Consider the following 25,921-nt stretch of genomic DNA (forward strand, 5'->3'; position numbering starts at 1 on the left):
AGGAGAAGCAAACAGGCTTCCAGGAACTGCCCACAAGGATCTCAAGGTCCCCAGATGGTCCCTCGGGAACTCTGGGATCCAACTGCCCAGCAGCCAGGCGTGGACACCTGTTCACAAAGTTCCACCATGATCACTTTAGAAAATGGCAAACATTTGAGGTGGGGGGAACTGCGCTCCTCAGATCTTGTGAGTGACCTCAAACTGAGAGTACGAGGGACTGAAGACGGTCAAGAGCTCAAAACTGGTCACTTTTTATCATTATTATTATCATTTTAAGTGGTTGTCTTTTAAAAAGAGTTGGGATGGGGACTTTCCTGGTGATCCAGTGGTTAAGATTCTGGCTTCTAATGCAGAGGACGTGTATTAAATCCCTGGTCAGAGAACTAAGATCCCACCTGCTGTGGGGCAACCAAGCCCTCACACCAAAATTAGAGAAGCTCGCTCAGCCAGTCAATATATAAAAGGAGTAGGAATGATCTAAAGGTTGTGCCTGACCTCATTTGACACTTTTACCCCCACTGTCCAATATGTCCATGGTGGCCACACGTTCCTAGCGAGTTCTTGAAATGTGGCCCACCTGAACTGAGATGCGTGCTGGGTGTAAATTACACACTTTCAGAGGCTTAGCCCCCCCAAGAACTATCTCAATAAAAATGGTTTCCTATAGATGCTGTGGTTTGAAAAAATAATATTTTGGAGATACTAGGTTAAATAAAAAATATTATTTAAATTAATTTCACCTGTTTTTAATTTTGAGACCATGGCTACTAGAAAATTTTAAATTTACATACATCTCACATTATGTCTCCATTGGACAATCGTGATCCAGGGGACTCCTAGGGTAAATCACCCCAACTGTGAAATCACAAATCTCTCACAAGGCCCTATGTTACTAGAAAGTAATACGCGAAATTATTTCAGAGAATGGTCAGATTTTGATCTAGTAAGAGCTAGAGTCAATTCAGGAGAAGGCAATGGCAACCCACTCCAGTACTCTTCCTTGGCAAATCCCATGGACAGAGGAGCCTGGTAGGCTGCAAGTCCATGCTCCTCACTAGGAGTCGGACACGACAGAGCGACTTCACTTTTACTTTTCACTTTCATGCATTGGAGAAGGAAATGGCAACCCACTCCAGTGTTCTTGCCTGGAGGATCCCAGGGACGGGGGAGCCTGGTGGGCTGCTGTCTATGGGGTTGCACAGGGTCAGACACAAGCGACTTAGCAGCAGCAGCAGCAGAGTCAATTCAACAAATTATTTGGTGCTCCACAAAGACAGACCTGATCTCTGTCCTCAGGGGTCTTATACTGTGTGAGAGAGAAAAGTGTTAGTAGCTCAGTCGTGTCCAACTCTTTGGGACCTCATAGACTGTAGCCCACTAGGCTCCTCTGTCCATGGGATTCTCTGGGCAAGGATACTGGTGTGGGTTGCCATTCCCTCCTCCAGGGGATCTTCCTGACCCAGGGATTGAACCCGTGTCTCCTGCATTGCAGGCAGATTCTTTACCATTTGAGCCACCAGGGAAGAGAGAAAAGGAAACACACAAATAACGCCATTGGAGCCAAAGATGACAGGTGCTGACTCCAGGTAGAACTTGGGACGATAAACCCTGGGGCAGGGAGCCTGAGGCTGTCCCATACTGGACACTGCGGGACAAGCAGGACCTTCCCATGGGGGTGGAGGAGTGAGGGTGGGGTAGATGGGGAGGGTGGGGCAGTTCAAGAGCAAGAACCTTGTGCAGGGAAGTGTGTGTGTCCTGGGGGTGGGGACCAGAAGGGCAGAGAGACTGGGCTAGTTGGAGCAGAGGGTGTGTGGGCTGGGGGCTCTCAGGGAACACAGGCTGTGAATGCACTGGACTCCATCCTTCATCACAGGGAAGAGGCCAGAAAACCATGGCCCATGCCCAAGGCCAAGTCCAGTCCAGTTGGCTGCCTGGTTTTGTACAGCCCACAAACTAAGAATGATTTTTACTTAAAAAAGTTTTTTTGATTTATTGTTTACTTTTTGGCTGGATTGAGAGATGCGGGATCTTAGTTCTCCAACCAAGGATCTGTGTCACCCCTGCAATGGGAGCCCGGAATCTTAACCACTGGACCGTCAGTAAAGTCCCTTTACATTTTTTAATGGTAAAAAAAAAAAAAAAAAAAAAGGTTAGAGTCAAAATATTTTGTGGCACATGGAAATGATATGAAATTTACATTTCAGTGCCCATAAGTGAAGTTTTATTGGCACTTGGCATCCTTTGCAAATGACCAGAACCGCCATAAATAAAATCTGGTTCCAAACAATGATGAGTGTGGCCCTACCCCACTGCAGAAAGAAGAGTTCTTTCACAAATTTTGAGTGCCATGTCTTGTGGAGGAAATAAATCTAACTGACGTAAGTATGTTTGTTTCAAATTGACTTTTTAATGGAGTGAAATCTTTGAAAAGCTCCAAAGCAAACGAATATGAATCAAGCCATTGCAATTGGCTTGATGTAAAATTAGGCATTTAAACATCCTCCACAGTGTATGGCATGGGCTTCCGTGGTGGCTCAGCGGTGAAGAATCCGCCTGCAGTGCAGGAGACACGGGTTCTTTCCCTGGGAAGATCCCCTGGGGAAGGAAATGGCACCCCACTCCAGTATTCTTGCCTGGAGAATCCCATGGACAGAGGAGTTTGGTGGGCTATAATCCACAGGGTTGCAAAAGAGTCGGACACAACTTAGCGACTAAACAACAGCAACAACTGTGTACGTGGCTCCTGGCTTTAGGACCCAGCAGCAACTGGGTGCTAAGACTTCGTGTCTCCAGGAAGAGCCCAGCTTTCTGGAAAAGAACGCGACCTGTGATTTTGGCTGGGCCAAAAGGAGAGTCAATTAGCAACAGGGGTCTTTGATTAAAATTTCTCTGGGGATTTGGTACAAAACAACAACAACAAAAACAAACTACGTGTTGAAGGGGCTGGAATGTTAATCTAAGCTGAATCTAAAACACAGGCTTGCTGTTTTTTTAAATATAAAGTTTATTGATTCTCAAATGTGTAAAACCATCACTATTATTTAATTCCTGAATATCTGTATCATCCCCCAAAGAAACTTTTATATATTACAAATCACTCCCCATTCCACATCCCCACCCTCAAAACCTCCGGCAATCACTAAGTGACTTTTTGTGGATTTGCTATTCTGGATGGTTCCTATGAATGGAATCATATAATATGTGACCTTTTTTTTGGCCTGGCGTCTTTCCTTTAGCATAGTGTTTTCAAGAGTCATCCATGTTGTAGTATTATCAGTATTTCATGTGCTTCAGTTGGCAAATAGTATTCAAGTATGTGGGTACATGACATTTGCGTGTCCATTCTTCTACAAACAGATGTTTGGGTCATTTTCACATTTGGCCATTATGAGTAATGTTGTTATGAACACTGTGTACACGTTTTGGTGTAGACATGGTGGGTTTTGAATTGTTTGGGGTACACACTTGGAATGGAAATGCTGGGCCATATGGTAACTCTATGTTTCACTTTCTGAGGAATTGCCAAACTGAAAAACACAGAGTTTTGAGGGTTACCAAATCGCAGGCAAGGATTTCGGGATTTTTGCTCGCTACTCAATGTAGGCCTGAAGAGCTCTCTGGCTCAAGTGTTTGAGTCACTGACGGGTGAAGTACAAAGACGTGTGGGAAGTGTGGCAGGGACAGCTGTCCCTGTTCCTGGGGTCTCACAACCGAGAACAGGAAATGAGACACATAAGCCATGATGGCACGTTCATGTAGCATGGGATGTGAAATCTACCTGCCCTGGTACTTTTGACTGATTGATCCAGGGGTACCTAACTAGGGGCTGGTTATGCCCCCCAAGGGGCATTTGCCACCTACCGGGGACAGAGTTGTCATCAGGATTGTGGGGCTGGGGTGGGCGCTCTGGTCAGCTGGAGGCCAGGGATGCTCTTCAACATACTAGGAGGCCCAGAACGGCCTCCCCACCGTCCCACCAAGACCAATCAGGCCCCAAAGTCAATAGTGATGCATTGGAGAAACCTAGCCTACTCAGCTTTCCCACTTAATTCACCAATGACCATCTCAAGGGTCCCTGGCGAAAGCGCATCAGAGAAGAGGCAAGTTTTCATCAGCAGAAATGACATTTCAGAGACAGAGGAGACCCAAGTATAAGACCTGTTTTAAGGCATCGCAAGCCCATCCAGAGAAGTCGTGAAAGATGGGTAATGAAGAGAAACGGGATTGGATGGAGACAAGCCTTGAACACAGAGCTAAGTGCCACATGGTTACAAGGGGGAAGGGCCAGTCCATATGTTTGGCTACAGAAAGCAGAGACAATGTGCCCAACCCCTCCTCCTGATGGAGCCCAGACAGCCATGGCGGCGTGGACTGCGAGGGGATGAAGAGGTAGGTAAGACTTGGGAGCCCAAGGCACGCAGTCTACTTGCAGGATCTGGGAGTGATTCCGAGCGTGCTTACTGCTGCAGAGCTAAGACTACAGAAACCCTCCTTCCAGAACAGGATGGGAGAGGAAGGTGGGGCTCCTGCGGTCATTAGAGCTACAAGACCCGGAGAAGCGAGGCCTTGCAGACCCCACATACTTGAGGGAGGGAGACACTTCCCAATCAGAATCTAGGCGGGGCCGCCACGTCTTACTTCGCCATCCTGCGGTTTGTTCAACTAGAAAATGGCTCATTGGTGAGTCTCTTCCGGTCCCTGCCGAGTTTCCCCAAGGAGCACAGTCCAGTCCCAGTGATAAAGGCTCGGTCAGGTATGGACTAAGACTAGCGATGAATTTGTTTTTTACAGGGCTTCCAGAAATACCTTATTAAGAAAAAAGAAAATCTCTATTTGGCTGCCCCAGGTCTTAGTTGCAGAACATAGGTGGGAGCTTACTGTGTGCCCTGTGGGATCTAGTTCCCTGACCAGGGATGGAACCTGGGACCCCTTCATTGGGAGCTCAGAGTCTTAGCCCCTGGACCACCAGAGAAGTCTCCAGAAATAACTCCTATTCATGCCTGCCTGTCATTTTAAAAGTTGGCCGTATCACCATGCCTTGATTTACACAATTGAGGACCTCTGGAATTACACTCACTTCACGTTTTAACTTCCAGTCTGAATGTCAGTGGCAAATGGCTGCTAGCAATTTAAAATTTCTCTATCACCTTCTCCCCTTGTAACTCCCCACATGATGATATATGAATACACTTAGGTGTTTGGCTAACTATAAGTGACTCAGATGTTTGATATTTGGGGTCCATAGTACTGGTTGAACAGGTGGGGTAACCCTAGAGAGCACTAAACTCAGAGAAGTCCCCAGGAAGGTGAACTCCTCTAGAAGATGAAGAATTCTTTAAAAAATCCAAGCACATGCTTCAAGCTCTTTTCTGTGGGTCTGGAATTCCGAATTTATTTTTTCTCCAGCAGGCTCCATCTGTGCGTATTCTGAGAAGGACAGGCAAGGTGGGGAACCTCTGTGTAGTGTTTTCTTTGGGTGCTTCCTAGACGGGTGGAGCTGGAACACATTTTTGTGGGCTGTTGATTTTGGGGGGAAATTGCTTCCCAGGCCTTACCCTGCAGGTCACCCTTTGGACAGAAACGTATCCTGGAAACATGGCGCTGTCTCCAAAGATAAACAGTTCACATTTTAAAAATACAAGCATAATTAAGTGTTGCTGCAACTTCAGTAATGGGCTGCTTCTATATCATTAGTGTGATTTTAACAGTTTGCCTAGGAGACGGGCACTCGTGAGCCAAACCTCTTGTCCTTCTCTGGAGACGTAGCCTTCCCCCTTTTGGCTGGGGGACTGTCCCCGTTGGCTCATCTCTCTGGTTTCTGCCAAATTTCACCCTCTGGTGCTCAGACCTTGAGCTGCTTCCTCCTCTGGCTTCAGAGCTCTTTGCCTGGTTCCCCCTGTGCCTGCCAAACCTCCTTTGTCCAGCATGATTCAAGGAGCCAAATGTGGAAGCAGCCCAAGTGTCCATCAACAGATGAATGGATACACAAATTGTGGTCCATCCACACAGTGGAATATTATTCAGCCCCAAAGATGAAGGAGACTCTGACACCTGCTACACCTTGGATGAACCACGAGGACATAAAGCTCCGTGACAGAAACCAACACAAAAGGACAAATGCTGTCTGATTCCACCCATAGGAGGTCTCTCAAGGAGTTAAAGCCATAGAGACAGGAAGTAGACGCTGGGGCCAGGGGCTGGGGGAGGGGGTGGGGAGTCAGTGTTTCATGGGGACTGAGTTTCAGTTTGGGAGATGAGAAAGTTCTGGGGATGGGTGGCGGGGATGGTTGCCCAACAATGTGAATGTGCCTGGTGCCACTGAGCTGTGCGTGTAACATGGGTTAAAATGATAAATTTTATGTCATTGTGTTTTGCTATCATTTTTAAAAAACTGCTTTCCTCTGACTCTTGGTTGGTTTCCTGCTCCTGGAATTTGGATGGTTCTGCCTCTGGCCTTCTCTTCTCACTCTCTGGCTTCTCCCTGAGTGAGTGCATCTGTTTTCACAACTGAAATGACCAATGACATGCTGACAGCACCCAGATCCTGACCTCCAGCCTGGACTGCCTCCCTCCCCATCTCCGGACCCCAAAATCCAGTAGCCTGGCGGAAAACTGCCTGCTCTCCAATGGCCCCATGAGCCTCAAGTCAGCCAAGCCCATGTCCATGCCTCAACTCCTTACCCTTCTCCCCACTAGCATTTCCTGGGACCCCTGACTCATTGAAGTGGCCTGTTCTGCCTGATCCCCAAAGTCAGACTGGACTCTTCCCAGTCCTTTGTCCCACAAGAAGTCACTGGGCCCTCAGAGCCCCCAGAACCCTGCACCTCTGTCTCCCCAAGCATCCCCGGCTGGTGTAGTCAGCCAGGCCCCTGTCACCCCGGGCTTGGACCACACCAGCCATAATTCTCCATCACCAGCCTCCAGAGGCCATGCCTTCCACTCCACCTACCAAAATCCCATTGGATCGCAAAGATCTTCCCCAACAAACCTTTCGTCCTGGCACCAGACAGGTCCCACTCATCCAGTCAGAGGTAGGCAAATTGTCCCCGTAAAAGCCTAGACAGTAAATATGTTAGGCTTTGAGTTTCACATTCTGTGCCCATCACAAATAGTCCACCCCGCCGTGGCCTGTAAAGGACAGCCAGAGACTACGTGGGTGGATGAGTGTGGCCATGTCGCAGCGAGCCTTCACTTCCAGAAACAGACCATAGGTGCCGACACCTGCTCTCCTCTCCAGCCTGGTCTCCCCCATTCCCTGTGTTCAGCTTCCAGAAAACACAGTCGCTCCACAGCTCTCCCCACCTGCCTGCCTGCACATCAAAGCTCCACTCCAGCCTACCTCCTCCTGGACACCTTTCATGGCCCCTCCAGGTGAGTGCCTGCCTCCTCTGTGTACCTGCTGGACCCTGGAGAGGCCTCCAGCCCATCCTTGTTCTGAAGTCATGGCCCTCTCCTAGTTGGAGACTCAGAGAGTGATGAACAAATGAATAAATGAATGAGTGAGAGATGAAGTAATGGCAGAGGTCCAGGAATTACGTCTTCCAGTGAACGACTGGACACCAAGGCTCTGACAGCTACAGGAGGAGGTTAAATCTCCTGAGACCTAATTTATACTTAGAATAGCAGCCAGGCTGCTGCCTTTGGCCCCTAAGGCCTTGTGTCTCCTCCTTTTGCTCACCAGTCATTAGCCACACAGCCACGTTTCTCTGCCCTCACCAGGCCCAGGTGATTGCACCTGCCACAGGACCTTTGCACCTGCTGCCCCCCCCCAGAAGGTTCTCCCTGTGAACTGCAAAGGGCTGCTCCCTCTTACGAGTTCAGTCTCAGCTCAACTATCACCTCCTGAAGAGCTTCCCTGGACACCATAGCCCAGTTTGTACACACACACACGCACACACTCACTCAAAGTAACTGCAGAGATCTTAGTAGAAACAGGCTCACATTATATAGCATATCTGGGTTTCATTACATAGTAAATGACAAATCATCACTATATTGGGCCATAACAAGTAAGTTCTAGGCTTTTAATGGCTTTATAATGTTTTTTTTTTTTCATTTTTCAACACGGCATGTGGCAGGTATGATCTAATTCACAGGGTCTGAAATCCAGTTGCTGTATATATCATCGATAGGCTTTGGAAGTCAACTATATTTCTTGGAAAATCATAGAATTGACCAGAATTAAAAATGAGGTTGCCAGGGCACAAAACCCTGCTTTGAAACATAAAAAACCTATGTATCATAAAATAGGAATGCATTTCTGAGGGCCCAAGTCAAGTCCTGGCACGAACACCAGGCCGGTTCTCACCTCTGAGCCGCTAATTTCCAGATATTGACCTGATTGGCACCTAAGTGCCAGTGATAACAGAGAGGGGAAACCAGTTTTTAAACATTCTCATCTGGAGGTTCTGCCAGCTGAGCTGGCTGCTTGGCAAAACCCACCCAAAAGTGTGATGTTTAGGGAGTAATTTCAGATGAACTGATACCCCAACCAAGATGTGAGCTACTTTTCTGGTGACATTCGGTTTTGCCTAGAGCTTCACGCTTGCAGATGCCATATCTGTACCAGAGAATTTCTATGCAATTGAAGGGTATTTCCCAACTTAAAACAGACCGTGTAAGGCTCACCCACTCAGTAGAGCAAGATGTATTTACTGACTGTCTCCTCAGCACTTGGTGGTCAGGAAACCAAACTGAAAAATCCATCCCAGGCAGGCCACACTGCTTCTTTGTTTTGTTCTAATATTAAAAATAACAACAGCAATAATAATAGCTACTCTGTCGTACACCTATTCTGTACCAGGCCTTGGGCTACTCAGTTACAATATTATTTCTAATAAGACCATAAAGTGGGGACTTCCCTGGTGGTCCAGTGGTTGAGATTTTACCTTGCAATACAGGGGGTATGGGTTCGATTCCTGGTTGGGGAGCTAAGATCCCACATGCTGCACAGGGCCAAAAGACCAAAACATAAAACAGAAGCAATTTTGTAACAAATTCAACAAAGACTTTAAAAACAGTCTACATTAAAAAAAAAAACTATTTAAAAAAATATGTAAGTGATTACCTCTTTCACCTATGCCAAACCTTACCTGAAGTCACTGAGCTAATAAATGTTAACCCCCTTCTCCGCCAGGCCCAGAAGCCCATATGTGCAGCATCCAGGGTTGGGACTCATACTTTTCCTTCCCTCTTCCCACTGACTTCATTCATCCAATCTGAGCTGTACTGAGTCATACGGAAGGCGAGATATGGTAGATAAAGAGCAGCTCTTCATTTTCACATCAGCTTTCCCATTAGGTGCATGGGAGATTATTTACTTATTCATTTAACAAATATTTATCAAGTGCCCACTCAGTGCCAGAATGATTCTCAGCCTGGGGGATATGGAAGTTCATAAAACACCCAGAGCGTCTTGGCATTGAGCTGACATTCTAATGAGAGAACAGCAATCATAAAATCAATCTATGTAATATATGGGGTGTTAGTGATAAATGTGAAGGAGAGAGAAAGCCCAGGGTTGTGGGGGGAGGGGACAAGGGTACCATCACTTGCAAGTCAATGGCCTGGGAAGATGAGTTTGAGAAAAGGCTTGAAGGCTGCGAGGGAGGAAGCCCCCAGATGCCTGGACCAAGAACTTTCCAGGCAGAGGGTTTGAGGTACTCTGGGAAGGCCAGTGACATTGAAGGCAGACACATGGGATTGGAGATTAGGCTAAAGAGGGACTGGGCTGGGGGCCCCAGTTGGGGAATGGACTTCTGTTTTTGCTCCAAGTGAGATGGGAGCTGTGGGTGGATTCTGAGCTGAGGAATACACAACAAGACATGATACAACCCTCGGTGAATGGCTGGAAGCATCTGGGCATGAGGAGCTGGAGGCTTAGACCAGGGGCTGATGGTGGAGGTGGTGAGGCGTGGTCAGATTTTAGGTCTTTTTTGCTGATGGCTTGAGAGAGAGAGAGACTGAGAGACAGAGAGACACACACACAGAGGGCTGGAGGATGACTCCGAAGTATAGCCTGAGCAGCTGGGAGAAGCCGGCTGATACTCACTAAGGGAGCTGGGAAGTCTTCAGAGGAACAGATTGGGAAACTGTAAGCCCTTGCCCTTAAGCTGCCTCTCAGGGTTGCCAATTTCACCAGCCCTAGCAGCCAACCCACTTGGTGGGCTCTCCCCAGCCCTTCCCCTTATCCTCTGCTCCTACTCCTTATCCCCTTAATTCTGGGTCTTCTCTCAAGTTCTCCCTCTTTGTTTGCCTTTTCTGATAAGAATTCCTTGGCTCATCTTGGGTTCAATGAGGGTCTGATGAGGGACAGTTTCTCTGAGAACCTCCCATGCTTTAAAAAAACGTTTACATTTTACAAATATGTAGGTGTGTAGCGGGAGCATGTCATTTAAATAAGTGGTTGGGATTAAATAAGTGGTTGGGACTTCCCTGGCAGTCCGGTGGCTAAGACTTCACACTCCCAATGCAGGGCACCTGGGTTCGATCCCTGGTCAGGGAACTAAGATCCCACATGCCACAACTGAGACCTGACACAGCCAGAAAAATAAATAAATATTTTTTAAATAAATAAATAAGTGGACAACCTGTATTAACTAAAAAGAGCCAAATGTACCATAAGATATGGTTCCTCCTGGCCCTGGAATTTTATGAGCAAAACCACATGTGACTACCAAAACTGTACATTTAAAATGTTGACTCAATTCTATGATTAATGAAAATTCAATTCATCATATATAAATGGATATTAATTAATTTTAATTCAAATCTGAATTTACAAATTAGATCTAAAGAATAAGAGCCAGATAAGTTCCTGGTGTGTGTATTTCTGGTGACTAGCTCCATCCTGGCAGTGCTTCAGTGATCAACATGGTTAAAAGAAAAATATTAAAGTGATATGTACCCAGCACCCAGAAAGCACATATCAGCTGAATTTCAAAGGAATTGTTCTCTTACTGGGTGTCACCAGTAACTCTGTCCCTCTCCTCCTGGACTCCCCTTCTCAGCATCTCAGGGGTTTATCTGGGATGAGAGGAACACACCTTCAGGGTTAAATAAGTCATATGGCTTGGATCACAGGGGCAAAGTGTTTCTGAACTCATTTCCTGACCCAAATCAGTTGCAATATCACAGGATCTGGGAACCAGTTATCTTTTTCATCATATATTATGAAAAATCTTTTTTTTTAAAAAAGACTACCCAGTCCCCTCCCATACTCTACCTAGCCTGTTGGCAAAATTAGCAGCAGTATTTAAGGAAATCAAATTCCTTTGCGGGGGGGGGGGGGGGGGGTCCCCTACGCATTTTTTCTCTGGCCAGAGTAGATGAGTAGCCATTTCTAAGATTATTTTAGAGTCAGTCCAAGTTTTTAAACTGGAGTGGGAGAGAGAACAGCTAACCTGCCCCTGGTACTCCCCAGCACAGAGGGTAAGGGTCTTCATATAAGCAAACAAATAAATGTTTCAGATTATGAAGCAACAAGATAAAAATGTGTTGCCAATACCTGCAGGCAACAAATAAAATTGTTATTGTTAATGTTTTCTCTTGTTGTTATTACTATTATTACTATTTTGTTGGTAAGTCTTCGCTAACATGAAGAGCCTTGCATAAGGTTTGATATTTTGGATCAGCAGAGATAGAGCTGATTGGGAGGGGGAAAACTCATGACAGCCTGCACTGACAGTTAAATGCACAGAGGCAGAGAGCAAGAAAATAACTGTATAGTGCGGATTGCAGGGTGGGAGGGTGGGGCGGGGAGGCGGGGGGCGGCGCATAATTAAAACACCCAGAAGCCGAGGAATGAGCACTCTGCGGAAAGGCAGCCCTAGACTTGCGTGCGGCACCCTGCCCTTCTCCCTCATTCCTGCGGGGCAACCAGGAGGTTAAAATTAGGACGATGAACCACCCCCGCCGCCGCCGCCGCCAGAATGGCAGGGGCTGTTGGGCCCCGGGGGCCCTGTAAATAGCCACTAGGATCGGAAACCCAACTTTTCCGAGCACGGCAGCGAGAAAAACCAACGGGGACGAAGCTGGAGAGAGCGCCGCTGGCATGTCCCGGAGGGGAGAAAAAAAGGAATCAAAGAGCATTTGGGGGCGGGGGTTGGGAGGTCGGGATCGGGGGAGAGACTGGGGGGAGGGGGGTCGGGGTGAGGGATGGATTATCACAGACACACACACACCCAAGCATTCGAACAACCTCCGGAGAAAATGCCACCGAGCAGTTTGGGCCACAAACCCTTTACAAAATAATTAAAAAAAAAAAAAAAAAAATCCTTTCGGTGAAACTTTTCTTGCTTAGCGATCAGTCCTAACATGGGAGCTGCGGGTGTGCACAGGGGCTTCCTGAGGGGCGCTGAGGGACCGGCGGATCCAGGATCCCCCAAGCTGTGGAATGCGGGGTTACCAGGAGAGACAGCCGAGAAGTGTCCGAGGAGCCCTAAACCCGAGAAACTTTTTGGTGAAAAGGTGAGAAACGGGTCTCCGGGAAGCCCGATTCTCGGGAGTTTGTGGTCAAAAAGCGAGGAGGGGAGCGGTTCTTCCTCTAGACCAGCGCACCGACTTCGGGTTTTAAAAGTGAGGAGGGGGCTACAGAAAACCCGCAAATTCAGAATTTGGGGGCGAGGTCAAAACGAGGTGAGAACGAATGCTTTAGACCCTCTCAATTCAGCGATTTGAGTTTAGGAGTGAGAGAAGTGACTCCGGGCGCCCCAATTTCAGAGATTTGGGGAATTAACATGAAGAGCCTCCAGGCGCCTTCAATTCAAGGAGTTTAAATGTCAGAGTTCGACAGGCGTTGCCGAGGCGCCCCCCAATTCGGGGTTTGAGGGAAAGAGTGAGACAGGGGTCCTCGGGCGTCCCCAGCTTAAAGATTTGGGGAGTCAGAGTGAGAAGGAGTTCCCCACGAGTCCCACATTCAGGGGGTTTGAAGGTAAAAGTTTGAAAGGGGTTCTCGGGGCGCCCCCAACTTGGGGAGTTTGAGGCTGACAGTGAAAGACGGCTCCCCGGGAGCCCCCAACTCAGAAAGTTTTGAAAAAAGTGAGGCGATGGGTCCCCACCTCTCCCTGACTTTGGTTAAAAGGAAAAGGGGGACCCCCCCGGCACCCCAAACTCAGCTGCGACTTCGGGACTCGGGGTGAGGAGGGAGGTCCCGCGGGCGCGCCATCTCGGACGTTTGGGGTGAACGGCAGGGACTGCGCAGCCCGCCCTCGACCCCCGATCGGGATCCCCGCCGCCCCCCGCACTCTCTGGCCGGGCAGAGCCCGGGGCGGTCGCATCGGTCACCTGGAGTTCGGGCAGGGAGTTCGGGCAACGGCTCCCGCGGCGGCGGTGGCGGCTGCTGCGTGTTGGTCCCCGTTGGTAAGTAACAGTCTCCACGGCTACAGTCTCTATGGCGGCGGCGGTGGCGGCGGCGGCCGCTCCTCCTCCGGCTCCCAGCGCCCGCCCGCCTGCCTGCCTGCCTCGCGCAGCCTGCCCTCCTGCCGTGACGGGGCGGGGCGTTGTTATCGGCAACGGTTACCAGGCTCCGCGCCCCACCCCCTAAACGGCCCGCCCACGGCCACCTCCCACGGGCGCGATGGGGGCGGGGCGCAAGACCTTGCGGATCCCCATTGGCTGTGTGCAGTGCCTGTCAGCGGGCGTGAAGAGGGCGCGGCTCGACCAACCGCCGCGAAGAGGGGCGGGGCTTGGCGGGAGGCGCGCGCTGCGAAGGAGGGTTGGAAGGCCGGAGGCGCGCGCGGGCTCGGTGCTGGTGGCGCAGCTCCCGGAAGGCCGAGTTTTGGGGACTCAGACGCCTTACTGCCGGTGTCCTGGTACAGTCTGAATCCTGCAGCAGAATCCGATCCGCAAGCCAGATGACTTATATTCATGGCCCACGAGCTGGGAATTTTAATATACATTTTAAGTGGTAAAAAAAATTAAAAGGATCTTTGGTAGCACGTGGAAACTATATGAAAGTCTATTTTATTTTACTGAATCCAGTATTTTCAACTCCTTTAAGGGTTAACAGACTAAGACCTGTGGGGCAAATTCCACCAGCCCCGTGCCTATAAAATTTTATCAGAACACAGCTTCCCTATTTGCTTAAGCGAGGGGTCCCCAACCTCAGGGATCTAACCCCCTGATGATCTGAGGTGGAGGCTGGCTTAATAATAATAGAAATAAAGTGCACCATGAATGTAGTGCGCTTGAATCATCCGGCAACCATCCCTCCCCTCCCAGTCCGAGGAAAAAATTGTCTTCCGTGAAACCTGTCTTCAGGACACAGAAAGTTGTCCCACAGAGTTGGGTACCAGACACTTGAGTATTTGCACAAAGATGGGATGACACAAGCAAACTCTAAAATATTTACTATTTGATACTAAACAGAAAATGTTTGCCAACCTTTCCCCCTCCTCCCTACCCCCAGGTAGTAGGTTCAATTTTTTTTTTTTGGCATCTCCGCTTGGCATAAGAGATACTAGATCAGCGACCAGAGGTTGAACCCACGCCCCCCACCCTCCTTGGGAGTGCGAAAACTTAACCACTGGACTACTAGGGAAGTCCCAGGAGGTTCAACTTTTGAATGGGACAAACAAGACACCCTGGTAAAGTTTGGGTTTTTTGGGGGGCGGGGGGTGATTGACACTAAAAAAAGTAAACATAAATAGTCATGTGGGAGAAGGGGCTGGAATTCTAGGAGAAAAAGCTTGTTCTGAAAAAAGGCAGGCAGGGAAATTTAAGTGAAGGTTAGATTTCATTCATCTATTTGACAAGTAATCATATTAGTCAACACTGACTAAACTGTCCTTATATGCCAGAAAGTACTCTAAGCATTTTTCATACACTAACTCAGTTAAGACAGTGTATTAAAAGTCAGAGACATCATTTTGCCAACAAAGGTCTGTACAGTCAAAGCTATGGTTTTTCCACTAGTCATGTATGGATGTGACAGTGCGACCACAAAGAAAAATTGATGCTTTCGAGTTGTGGTGCTGGAGAAGAATCTTGAGAGTCCCTTGGACAGCAAGGGGATCAAACCAGTGAACCTTAAAGGAAATCAACCCTGAATATTCATTGGAAGGACTGATGCTGAAGCTGAAGCTCCACTACTTTGGCCATCTGATGTGAAGAGCCAACTCATTGGAAAAGACCCTAATGCTAGAAAAGATTGAAGGCAAAAGAAGAGGGTGGCAGAGGAGGAGATGGTTGGATGGCATCACCGACTCAATGGACATGAATTTGAACAAACTCTGGGAGACAGGGAAAGACAGGGAGGCCTAGGGTGCAGCAGTCCATGGGGTCGAAAAGAGTCAGACACAACTTAACGACTTATCAACAAAACAATCATCAGTTAAAACTCACAGTCTCATCCTGAGAGAGACTGTGCACTGTCTTCATTTTACAGATCAGAGAACAGAGGCCAGGGGAAAAAATGAATAAATTTGCATGAAGCAGCTTGTAAGGGCTTCCAACGCCAGCAGTCTGATGCCCAATCCCACACTCTTGACCACTAGATGGGTAGTTTTCAAACATTTTTGACCACAAAGCATAGCAGGAAATATATTTTACTCAGAGGCCCAGTCCACACCAACACATGTATCATGAAAACAACATTTTCATGACCTGATGCTTTAGGTAATGCTGATTTTTTTATACTTTGTTTTAATGAAAATGCTGAGGGGGACTTGATAAGATGATTTCGCCATGTTCTAATGGGTTGCTTCTTGCAGTGTTTCATATGATGGAATTTTTTTTTTTTTTTTGGCTGTGCTGCATCTTCATTGTTGCATGCAGGCTTTCTAGTTGCAGTGCAGAGGCTTCTCACTGCAGTGGCTTCTCTTGTTGGGAAGCATGGGCTCTAGGTCCACAGGCTTCAGCAGCTGCAGCATATGAGCTCAGTAGTTGTGGCTCATGGGCTCTAGAGCACAGGCTCGGTAGTTGTGGTGCACAGGCTTAGTTGTTCCAAGGCAGGTGGGATTGTCCTGGACCAGAGATCAAACTGGTGTCCATTTCATTGCAAAGCAGATTCTTAACCACTGGACCACCAGGGAAGCCCATGTGATGGAATTTTAAACCTAAGACTGTAAGAATCAATTTCTGTCCTTCAATGATTAATCAAAAATATTTCTCAAGTGCTCACTATTTGCCAGGGATGGCTCCAGGTTCTAAGGACACAAGTCCCACACTTACAGAAAAAGCAATAGAGTAGTAGCTTGCGGGGTGAGTAGGTGGGGCTTGTTTTGGATGGAACAGCTAGGGATGGTCTCTCAAGTGTGGCCAAACCAGGATAGTTTGATTATGGGGTTTCCCACGACATGGGGCTTTCAGTGCTAAATTTGGGGAATTCCCAGACAAAGCGGGAAGAGTTGGCCTCTCTCAGCCTCTCTGAGGGGGTGACATTTGGGCCCAGGTCAGAATAATGAGGAAGAGTAAAGGAACATTTCAGGAATTTAAAATCCCTGGGATGGAAATTTGGGTGGAAGAAACAAAAAGCAGGTTCCTGGGTGTGGCTGGAGCAGGGTGAATGGGGAGGGTGAAAGTGGGTGGGGAGTGGTGAGTCAGGGGATGGAGGGGGTCATTTCACCTAAGGTTTCATTTTGTTGTTCTTCAGTTGCTAAGTCATGTCCTACTCTTTGCCATCCCATGGACTGCGGCACACCAGGCTTCCCTGTACTTCACTATCTCCCAGAGTTTGCTCAAACTCATGTCCATTGAGTCAGTGATGCCATCCAACCACCTCATCCTCTGCCAGTCCCTTATTCTCCTGCCTTCATCTTTCCCAGCATCAGGATCTTTTCCAATGAGTCGGCTCTTTGCATCAGGTAGCCAAATTACTGGAGCTTCAGCTTCAGCATCAGTCCTTCCACTGAATATTCAGGGTTGATTCCCTTTATGATTGCCTGGTTTGATCTCCTTTGTCCAAGGGACTCTCAAGAGTCTTCTCCAGCACCACAATTTGAAAACATCAATTCTTCAGTGCTCAGACTTCCTTATGGTTCAACTCTCACATCAGTACATGACTGAAAAATCATAACTTTGACTATATGGACCTTTGAATATGGAAAATGGCCCTCGTTAGACTTGGAAGCCATCAGAGGGTTTTAAGTAGGGTGGAGCAGATGTACAGTACGTTCTCTACATACAAACATTCCAATTGTGAACTTTCAGAGACGCAAATGTGCATCTGGTTCCAACAAGGAACCAAAACCTGTGTCATCAACATCAGGCAAGTGTGAAATTGCAGCTTGCCCTCCATCTCCTATTGCTAATGATCCTTCAGCTCTCCCATCTCTCACCTCCTCCAGTCAGTAACTCTTCTTGCCTGTTCACTCGATGCCTGTTGAACTGTACGACTGTACTTTTCAAGGTACTGTACCGTAAGATTTAAAATATTTTCTTTACTTTTTGTGTTCGTTTTTATGCAGTTGTGTGAAACGTGTTATAAATCTATGACAGTACAGCACTATATAGCCAATTGTGTTAGCTGGGTACCTAGGCTAACTCTGTTGGATGTAGGAACCAACTGGATTTACGAATGCACTCTTGGAATGGACCGCGTTTGTATGCAGGGCACTTAACTCTACTCCAGTTGGTGGTTTGTGATTTTAAAACCTCACGGCATGGGGAATAGACTGTAGGAGACAAGACAGACACAGAACCTGGGAGTCTGTTACTGTTCCCCTGGACTTAAAAGCATGGTGGCTTGGATTAGGGGCCTGGTAACAGAGGTGGAGGTGGGTCGGTGGATTCAGTGCACATTTTGGAGAACATTCTGATGGATGTGAGGAGGTGAAGGGGAAGGTTTTAGAGTGGGACAGCATTGCTCTGGAGACACATTGTACAGTTCATTCTGCTATAACTCTTGTCTTGAGAATGCGACCTTGTCCCAGCATTATGCCATATTTACAGCACTGTTTATGTATTTCTTCCCTCCACTTAATAGGTGTAAAACTCCGCTATCTCAAAGAAGAAATCATAAGGGAACTTAGAAAATACTTTGAGATGACTGAAAATGAAACACAACATACAAAAATTTATGAGATCCAGTTAAAGTAGAGGAAAATTAATAGCTGTACTCTTGCCTGGAAAATCCCATGGATGGAGGAGCCTGGAAGGCTGTAGTCCATGGGGTTGCTGAGGATCAGACACGACGGAGCGACTTCACTTTCACTTTTCACTTTCATGCATTGGAGAAGGCAATGGCAACCCACTCCAGTATTCTTGCCTGGAGAATCCCAGGGATGGGGGAGCCTGGTGGGCTGCCATCTATGGGGTCGCACAGAGTCGGACACGACTGAAGCGACTTAGCAGCAGCAGCAGCAGCAATCATCTAAGCTAAAGGAAAAAAAAAGAGAGAGAAGGACCTCAGTCAATAATCTAGCTATCCACCCTAAGAAACTGGAAAATAAGAGTAAATTGAAACTAAAGCTAGCCAAAGGAATGAAATAATAAAGATTAGAGTGGGAGTAAATGAAGTTGAGAATAGAAAATCAAGACAGAATTATTAAAACCATAAGTAGCTTCTTGGAAAAGATCAAATAGGTTGATGAAACTTTAACTAGACTGATCAAAATAAAAAGAAGATTCAAATTACTAAAATCAGGAATGAAAAAGGGGATATTACAAGCAGCATTACAGAAATACAAAAATGAAAAAATAATACTATAAACAATTGCATGTCAACAAATTAGATACCCTGAATGAAATGGGGGAAATTCTTAGAAAGATGCAAATTACCTAAACTGATTCAAGAAGAAATAGAAAACTGAATGAATCTTTAACAAGTAAAGAAATTGAATTAGTAATAAAAAAACAAAAACAAAGAAAAACCCAGGCCCAATGGCTCCACTGATGAGTTCTACGAAATGTCTAAAGATTTAAAGATTTAGCCTTCACAGACTTTTCTTAAAACTATGAGAGGAGGGAAAACTCCATGAGGCCATTCTAACATTCTCTGAGACCAGTATTATCCTGATACCAAAACCAGACAAAGACACAAGAAAACTCATGACCAAGATTTCTTATGAACACAGATGCAAAAATCCCCAACAAACTACTGGCAAACCAAATCTGGAAACATATTAAAAGATTTATACACCATGATCAAGTGAAAACTGTCCCAAGAATGCAAGCTTGGTTGGCCTAATATTTTTTAAAAACCCACTCATTTTAGTAGATTTTAGTAGGACAAAAATGATATGACCATCCCAACAGCTTCATAAAAAGCATTTCACAAAATCCAACACTTTTTCATGACAAACTAGGAATAAAGGAGACCCTCAAGCTGATAAAAGACATGCAAAAAATGCCACAGGTAATAATACTTAGTGGTGAAAAGTCAAATGCTTTCCCCATAACATCAGGAACAAGACAAGGATATCTGCTCTCAACATTTCTATTCAACATTGTGCTGGATGAGATAGCCAGGGTAATTAGGCAGTAAAAAAATATATATAAAAGGTACCCAGATTGGAAACAAGGCAAGAAAACTATCCCTTTTTGCAGATGACACAATCTTCTATGTAGAAATCCCCAGGAACCCATTGTGTGTGCATGCTCAGTCGGTTCAGTTTGTCCGACTCTTGGTGACCCTGTAGACTGGAGCCTTCCAGGCCCCTCTGTCCGTAGGATTTCCCAGCAAGAATACTGGAGTGGGTTGCTGTGCCCTCCTCCAGGGGATCTTTCTGAGTCAGGGATCGAACTTGCGTCTCGTGCATAAGAATTTGATTTATAATAACACCAAAAAGAACAAAAGACTTAGGAATGAATTTAACTAAAGAAGCCAAGACTTGTACAATGATAACTAAAAAAACAAAACAAAAGCCAAAATCCAAAAAACACAACAGCATTGAAAGAAATTAAAGAAGAACCAAAGAAATCAAAGGATATCCCATGTTCATGGATCAGAAGATTTCATGTTGTTAAGATGGTAATATTCTCCAAACTGACCTACACACTGAATGTAATCTCTCTCAAAATCCAGCTGGGTTTTGTTGTTGTAGAAATTTAGAAGCTCATTCTAAACTTCATAAAGCAATGCAAGGAACCCAGAATAACCCAAACAGTCTTGAAAAAGAAGAACAAAGTCGGAAGACTTACACTTCCAAATTTTAAAAACTTACTACAAAGCTACAGTTGTGGTATTGGCATAAAGCTAAACATGTAGATAAGTGGAACTGTACTGAGAGTCCAGGAATAAAATTGCATGCTTATGATCAACTGATCTTTTGACAAGCATGCCGAGATTATTAACAGGGAAAGAATAGGTCTTTCCAACAAATGGTGCTGGTTGGCTTATTAGCTCCTGGAAGAAGTCTAAAGTCTCTGGAGATAAAATAACTGAGCTCCACCTGCCCCTGTCAGCCTGTAGAAGGCTGCTTGTTTGAAAGTTACTACGAACTTCAAGATGGCAACAGCACAGCAATAAATCAGGTACAAGAGACCTCATCAAGTTCCCCTGGATACAAGCCACCGACCCTGCCCTATCTTGGTGGGTGGGCTGCCACCTATCTTTCCCTTTACCCCACCAAACTCGCTACACTGACCTCCCCTTCCTCTTTCCCTGGTCCCTAGGAATTCAGGTCCCAAGGCCTGCTGAACCTCTGTGGAGGGAAGCCAGGAGAGGCTTCGGGACAAGATCTAAAGTGCCCCCATGCCAGCTCTCTGAGCCCATCTAGTTCCTGAGAAACACACACCTCTTCCCAAACAAACCCGCTGTTTGCGAGCCCATCCTGATTTAGCAGCAAGTTGCCTTGGCTCAGCTGCCAAAACAACCAGCCCACCTCTTTCCCTGCAGCCTCTGTCAGGAAGTGGACACCGGTCCAGCACGCCTCCCTGGAAGAGCAGCATCACCCACTCCCTGCTCCCAGGGGTTCTCCCTGGAGCCGAGGCATGCCCTTCAAGCACGCCCAGTGACCCCCTTCTCCATACCAGAGGGAGGGGCAACCAGACCCCTCTGTGCACCCAGCCCTCAGCACCCAGATATTTTCTGCCCAAGACATACTTTTAAAAAGTTAAGTAATGCCATTTTCAGGAACATCAATGGACCTGGAGAGGCTCAAACTAAGGGAATCAAGTCAAATATCGTATGATATCCCTTATATGTGGAATCTAAAAATAATGATAAAAATGAATTTATTTACAAAACAGAAAGAGACTTACAGAATGAACGTATGCTTACCAAGGGTGAAGGGGGAGAGGGACAGATTGGGAGTTTCAGATGACAAGTACACACTACCAACAAGGACTTAGTGTTATGGCTGTTGTTCAGTTGCTAAGCCTTGTCCCACTCTTTGCAGCCCCATGGACTGCTTAACTGTCCTCCACCATCTCCCAGAGTTTGCTCAGATCCATGTCCATTGAATCGGTGATGCTATCTAACCATCTTATCCTCTGCCACCTACTGTATAGCGCAGCAAACTCTGCTCAACACCCTGTAATAACTTAAATAGGAGCATAATTTGAAAAAGAATAGATGTATGTATATGTACCACTGAATCACTTTGCTGCACACCTGAAAGGGTCACAAAATTGTTAATCACCTATGTGTACGTGCGTGCTCAGTCCCCCCTTTGTGTCTGATTCTTTGCGACCCTATAGGCTGCGGCCCGCCAGGCTCCTCTGTCTATGGAATTTTTCAGGCAAGAATACTGGAGTGGGTTGCCATTTCCTCCTCCAGGGGATCTCCAATATAAAACAGAAATTAAAAATAAATAGAAAGTTCTCTTCCAGTGTCCGTTCTTGCCCTTCTGCACCTTCTGGGTTGGTGAACAGCCTGTAGAGCTGGGATCCACTTTCTCAGTTATTTCCTCTGAAAACATGCCTGTTGGGCTGGCGCCTCTCTGAGGAATTCCAGAACCTTCGTGTCTTGGGGCTGCAGCTGAAACTGCAGTTTCCAGCCCTGTTTGATCTGCTTTTCCATGTGTTGCCTCTCCCTCGTCCTCTAGTCTAAGTAAATTCCATCAGAGCAGGGACCTCTTCTGCCTACTCTCAATCCTGTCATCTAAATCAGAGATTTGGGGGGGGAGGCGGCGGGGAGGGGGCTCTTTTCTGGTGGTCCAGTGGCTTAGACGAGTTCCCAATGCAGGGGGCCCAGGTTCCATCCCTGGTCTATGAACTAAGATCCCACATGCCTCGGAGTAACCAATCGGGGGCACCACAACCTGAAGCCCGCACGCTTGGAGCCGGTGTTCTGCAACAAGAGAAGCCTGCACGCCACAGCTAGAGAGTAGCGCCTGCTCGCTCGAACTAGAGAAAGCTCATGCACAGTCACGAAGATCCTGCACAGCCAAAAAAATATAAAAGGTCCTGCGTGCTTCAAATAAGACCCGATAAGTAAATATATATATATATATATTTTTTTTTTTTAAAGCATAGTTTGTTTTTTTTTTTAAAGCAACAGTGACTGCCTCACAGGGATAAACTGTGGAAAATTCTGAAAGAGATGGGAATACCAGACCACCTGACCTGCCTCTTGAGAAATTTGTATGCAGGTCAGGAAGCAGCAGTTAGAACTGGACATGGAACAACAGACTGGTTCCAAATAGGAAAAGGAGTACGTCAAGGCTGTATATTGTCACCCTGATTATTTAACTTCTATGCAGAGTACATCATGAGAAACGCTGGACTGGAAAAAACACAAGCTGGAATCAAGATTGCCGGGAGAAATATCAATAACCTCAGATATGCAGATGACACCACCCTTATGGCAGAAAGTGAAGAGGAACTAAAAAGCCTCTTGATGAAAGTGAAAGAGGAGAGTGAAAAAGTTGGCTTAAAACTCAGCATTCAGAAAACTAAGATCATGGCATCTGGTCTCATCACTTCATGGGAAATAGATGGGGAAACAGTGGAAACAGTGTCAGACTTTGTTTTTCTGGGCTCCAAAATCACTGCAGATGGTGACTGCAGCCATGAAATTAAAGACGCTTACACCTTGGAAGGAAAGTTATGACCAACCTAGATAGCATATTGAAAAGCAGAGACATTACTTTGCCAACAAAGGTCCGTCTAGTCAAGGCTATGGTTTTTCCTGTGGTCATGTGTGGATGTGAGAGTTGGACCGTGAAGAAGGCTGAGCACCGAAGAATTGATGCTTTTGAACTGTGGTGTTGGAGAAGACTCTTGAGAGTCCCTTGGACTGCAAGGAGATCCAACCAGTCCATTCTGAAGGAGATCAGCCCTGGGATTTCTTTGGAAGGAATGATGCTAAAGCTGAAACTCCAGTACTTTGGCCACCTCATGCAAAGAGTTGACTCATTGGAAAAGACTCTGATGCTGGAGGGATTGAGGGCAAGAGGAGAAGGGGACGACAGAGGATGAGATGGCTGAATGGCATCACTGACTCGATGGATGTGAGTCTGAGTGAACTCCGGGAGTTGGTGATGGACAGGGAGGCCTGGTGTGCTGCGATTCATGGGGTCGAAAAGAGTCGGACACGACTGAGTGACTGATCTGATCTGGGGACATTTTGGCGGTCACCGCTAGGGGCCGCCGTTGGCATCTAGTATATAGATAAGAGACTAGGAATGCGGCTCAACAACCCCAACAGTGCGCAGAAAGGCGCCCACCACAGAGAATTTATCTGGCCTCAGATGCCAACAATGGCCTGACTAAGAAACCTTCCATTAAGTACAAGGGGAAAGGATTGAGTCTGATCCTGGTCTGCACCGTGCACCAGAATGAACTCTCAATGGGTTAAACCCTGGAAACCTGGGTGCCATCCCCCACCCACTCCCAGCATCTGTGAATTACCTCCTCTCTCCCTCTCCACTCAGTTTGTGTACTGAAATGTGTGTAGCATCCTAGGACATCCAGAGGTCAGATGGTCCCAGAACACAGATATTCTTGTGGGGGAAAGTCCATTGAACTCCCTAACCCAGGGGTCCTCATCTGAGATGATTCTGCCCCGCCATGGCACACTGGGCGATGTCTGGAGACATTTACGATGTCACAACTGGGGGAGGGAGTGCTACTGGCATTTGGCTGGTAGAAGCAGGGCACGCCACACCCCTACAATGCACAGGGTGGCACCACCACAGAGAATGATCTGGTCCCAAAGGCAGGCGCGCCGAGGCTGAGAAACCTTGGTCTAGAATTGGGCTTCGAACACAGCTGTTCCTCAGTAAATCACTGTTGAATAAATGGATGGTGGAATACCAGGCCTGTAGGGGACAATTTCTTGCCTAGTGTATCTCAAATTTTTCTTTTTTTAGTTTGAGATAAAATACACATAAACCACTTGTAAGAATGAAGTTCAGTGGCACTAAGTACATTCATATTTTTATGCAATTCTCCACCACCCATCTCTATAACTTTAAGAAAAATTATTATTTTTTTGGCCACCATGCATGGCCACTTCCTTTATCTACTTCCTGTCTCTGTGGATCTCACTCCCTCAGGGACCTCGCATAAGTGGAATCAGACAGTATATCTCCTTTGGTAACTGGCTTATTTCACTAAGCATCATGTCCTTGAGGTTTATCCATGCTCCAGTGTGTGTCAGAATCTCCTTCCTTTTAAAGGCTGAATAATGTTCCATTGTGTGGATGGACCACATTTTATCCTTTCATCCATCAACAAACACTTGGGTGGCTTCCACCTATGACTCAGGCTGCTAATAAGTAAGGGTGTGCAAATATCTCATGAAGACCCTGCTTTCAATTCCTTTGTTGCCTGAAATCTCTTAAGGCAGGGCTGGCAGAAACCTCACAGAATGCTTCCATTAGGAAAATGCAGGTGAAAAAAGAATGCAGTTCTGTGCATGTATGAAGAAAGATATGGAAGGGAGATTAAACCAGTCAATCCTAAAGGAAATCAACTTTGAATATTCACTGGAAGGACTGATGCTGAAGCTGAAGCTCCAATACTTTGGTCACCTGATGCAAAGAGCCGACTCATTGGAAAAGACCCGGATGCTAGGAAAGATTGAGGGCAAGAGGAGAAGGGGGCCTCAGAGGATGAAATGGTTGGATGGCATCACTGAGTCAATGGACATGAGTTTGAACAAACGTCGGGAGATAGTGAAGGGCAGGGAAGCATTGCATGCTGCAGTCCATGGGGTCTCAAAGACTCAGACACAACTTAGCGACTGAACAACGAAACTGGAATGGTTCCTCTAAGATTCATGCTTAGCCTTTAAAATAAATTAAGTTTAATTTTTTACATTATTGGAGTATAATTGCTTTACAATGTTGTGAGTTTCTGCTGAACAACATCATGCATCAACTATATGTATACAATATCCCCTCCTTCTTGAGACAACCCCCACCCCCACAACCAATCCAGCCTTCTAGATCATCAGAGTACCGAGCTGAGCTCCCTGTGCTAGACAGCAGCTTCCCACCAGCTATCTATTTTCAGCAATATAGTGTCTGAATGTCAATGCTACTTTCCCAGCTTGTCCTACCCTCCCCTTCTCCCGCTGTACTCACATGTCAGTTCTCTACACTGTAATTCCACCATTTCCCACTCAGACGGTGGTTCTATATTATGTTAGGGTAGGAGGAAACAGGTGTGAATTTCCAGCAGGAAATTTCAGCTCAGGACTTAGGCTCTGTTCTGTCACTCTTGAAAGTGAAAGTTGCTCAGTCGTGTCCGACTCTTTGTGACCCCATGGACTATGCAGTCCATGGAATTCTCCAGGCCAGAATACTGGAGTGGCTAAGCCTTTCCCTCCTCCAGGGGATCATCCCAACCCAGGGATTGAACCCAGGTCTCCCGCATTGCAGGCAGCTGAGCCACCAGGGAAGCTCCCTATCACTCTTAGCTCCCCTTGGATTCCTATTCTGGCCCAAGTCATCTCTGATCAAAAAGGTGCCGGGTCCCTGCTGACACAGAACACCCAGGGCTTCCCAAGTAGATAGAGAAAACGCTGACATTTCCCCCAGGGGACTCTGCTTTCAGTCCCGTCAATTGAGAGGGCGTTGCTTGCTTAAAGAAG

General features: G+C 46.7%; 1 protein-coding gene across 3 annotated transcripts in view; it reads right to left on the minus strand.

Annotated features, from left to right (window-relative positions):
* The window catches only part of RFX2 (regulatory factor X2), a 94,905-nt gene extending 81,470 nt beyond the window's left edge, over window positions 1-13,435 (minus strand). For 2 of the 3 annotated variants that reach the window (XM_044948019.2, XM_044948018.2), the window contains exon 1: window positions 13,285-13,411. The gene's annotated coding sequence lies outside the window, so the exon portion shown is untranslated. Of the gene's footprint in view, window positions 1-13,284 lie in introns of all 3 variants that reach the window. The other variant, XM_044948020.2, reaches the window with a different exon arrangement.
* Between the last annotated feature and the right edge of the window lie 12,486 nt (window positions 13,436-25,921).

This window comes from Bubalus bubalis, chromosome 9 (assembly GCF_019923935.1).
Source record: "Bubalus bubalis isolate 160015118507 breed Murrah chromosome 9, NDDB_SH_1, whole genome shotgun sequence".
NCBI lineage: Eukaryota > Metazoa > Chordata > Mammalia > Artiodactyla > Bovidae > Bubalus > Bubalus bubalis.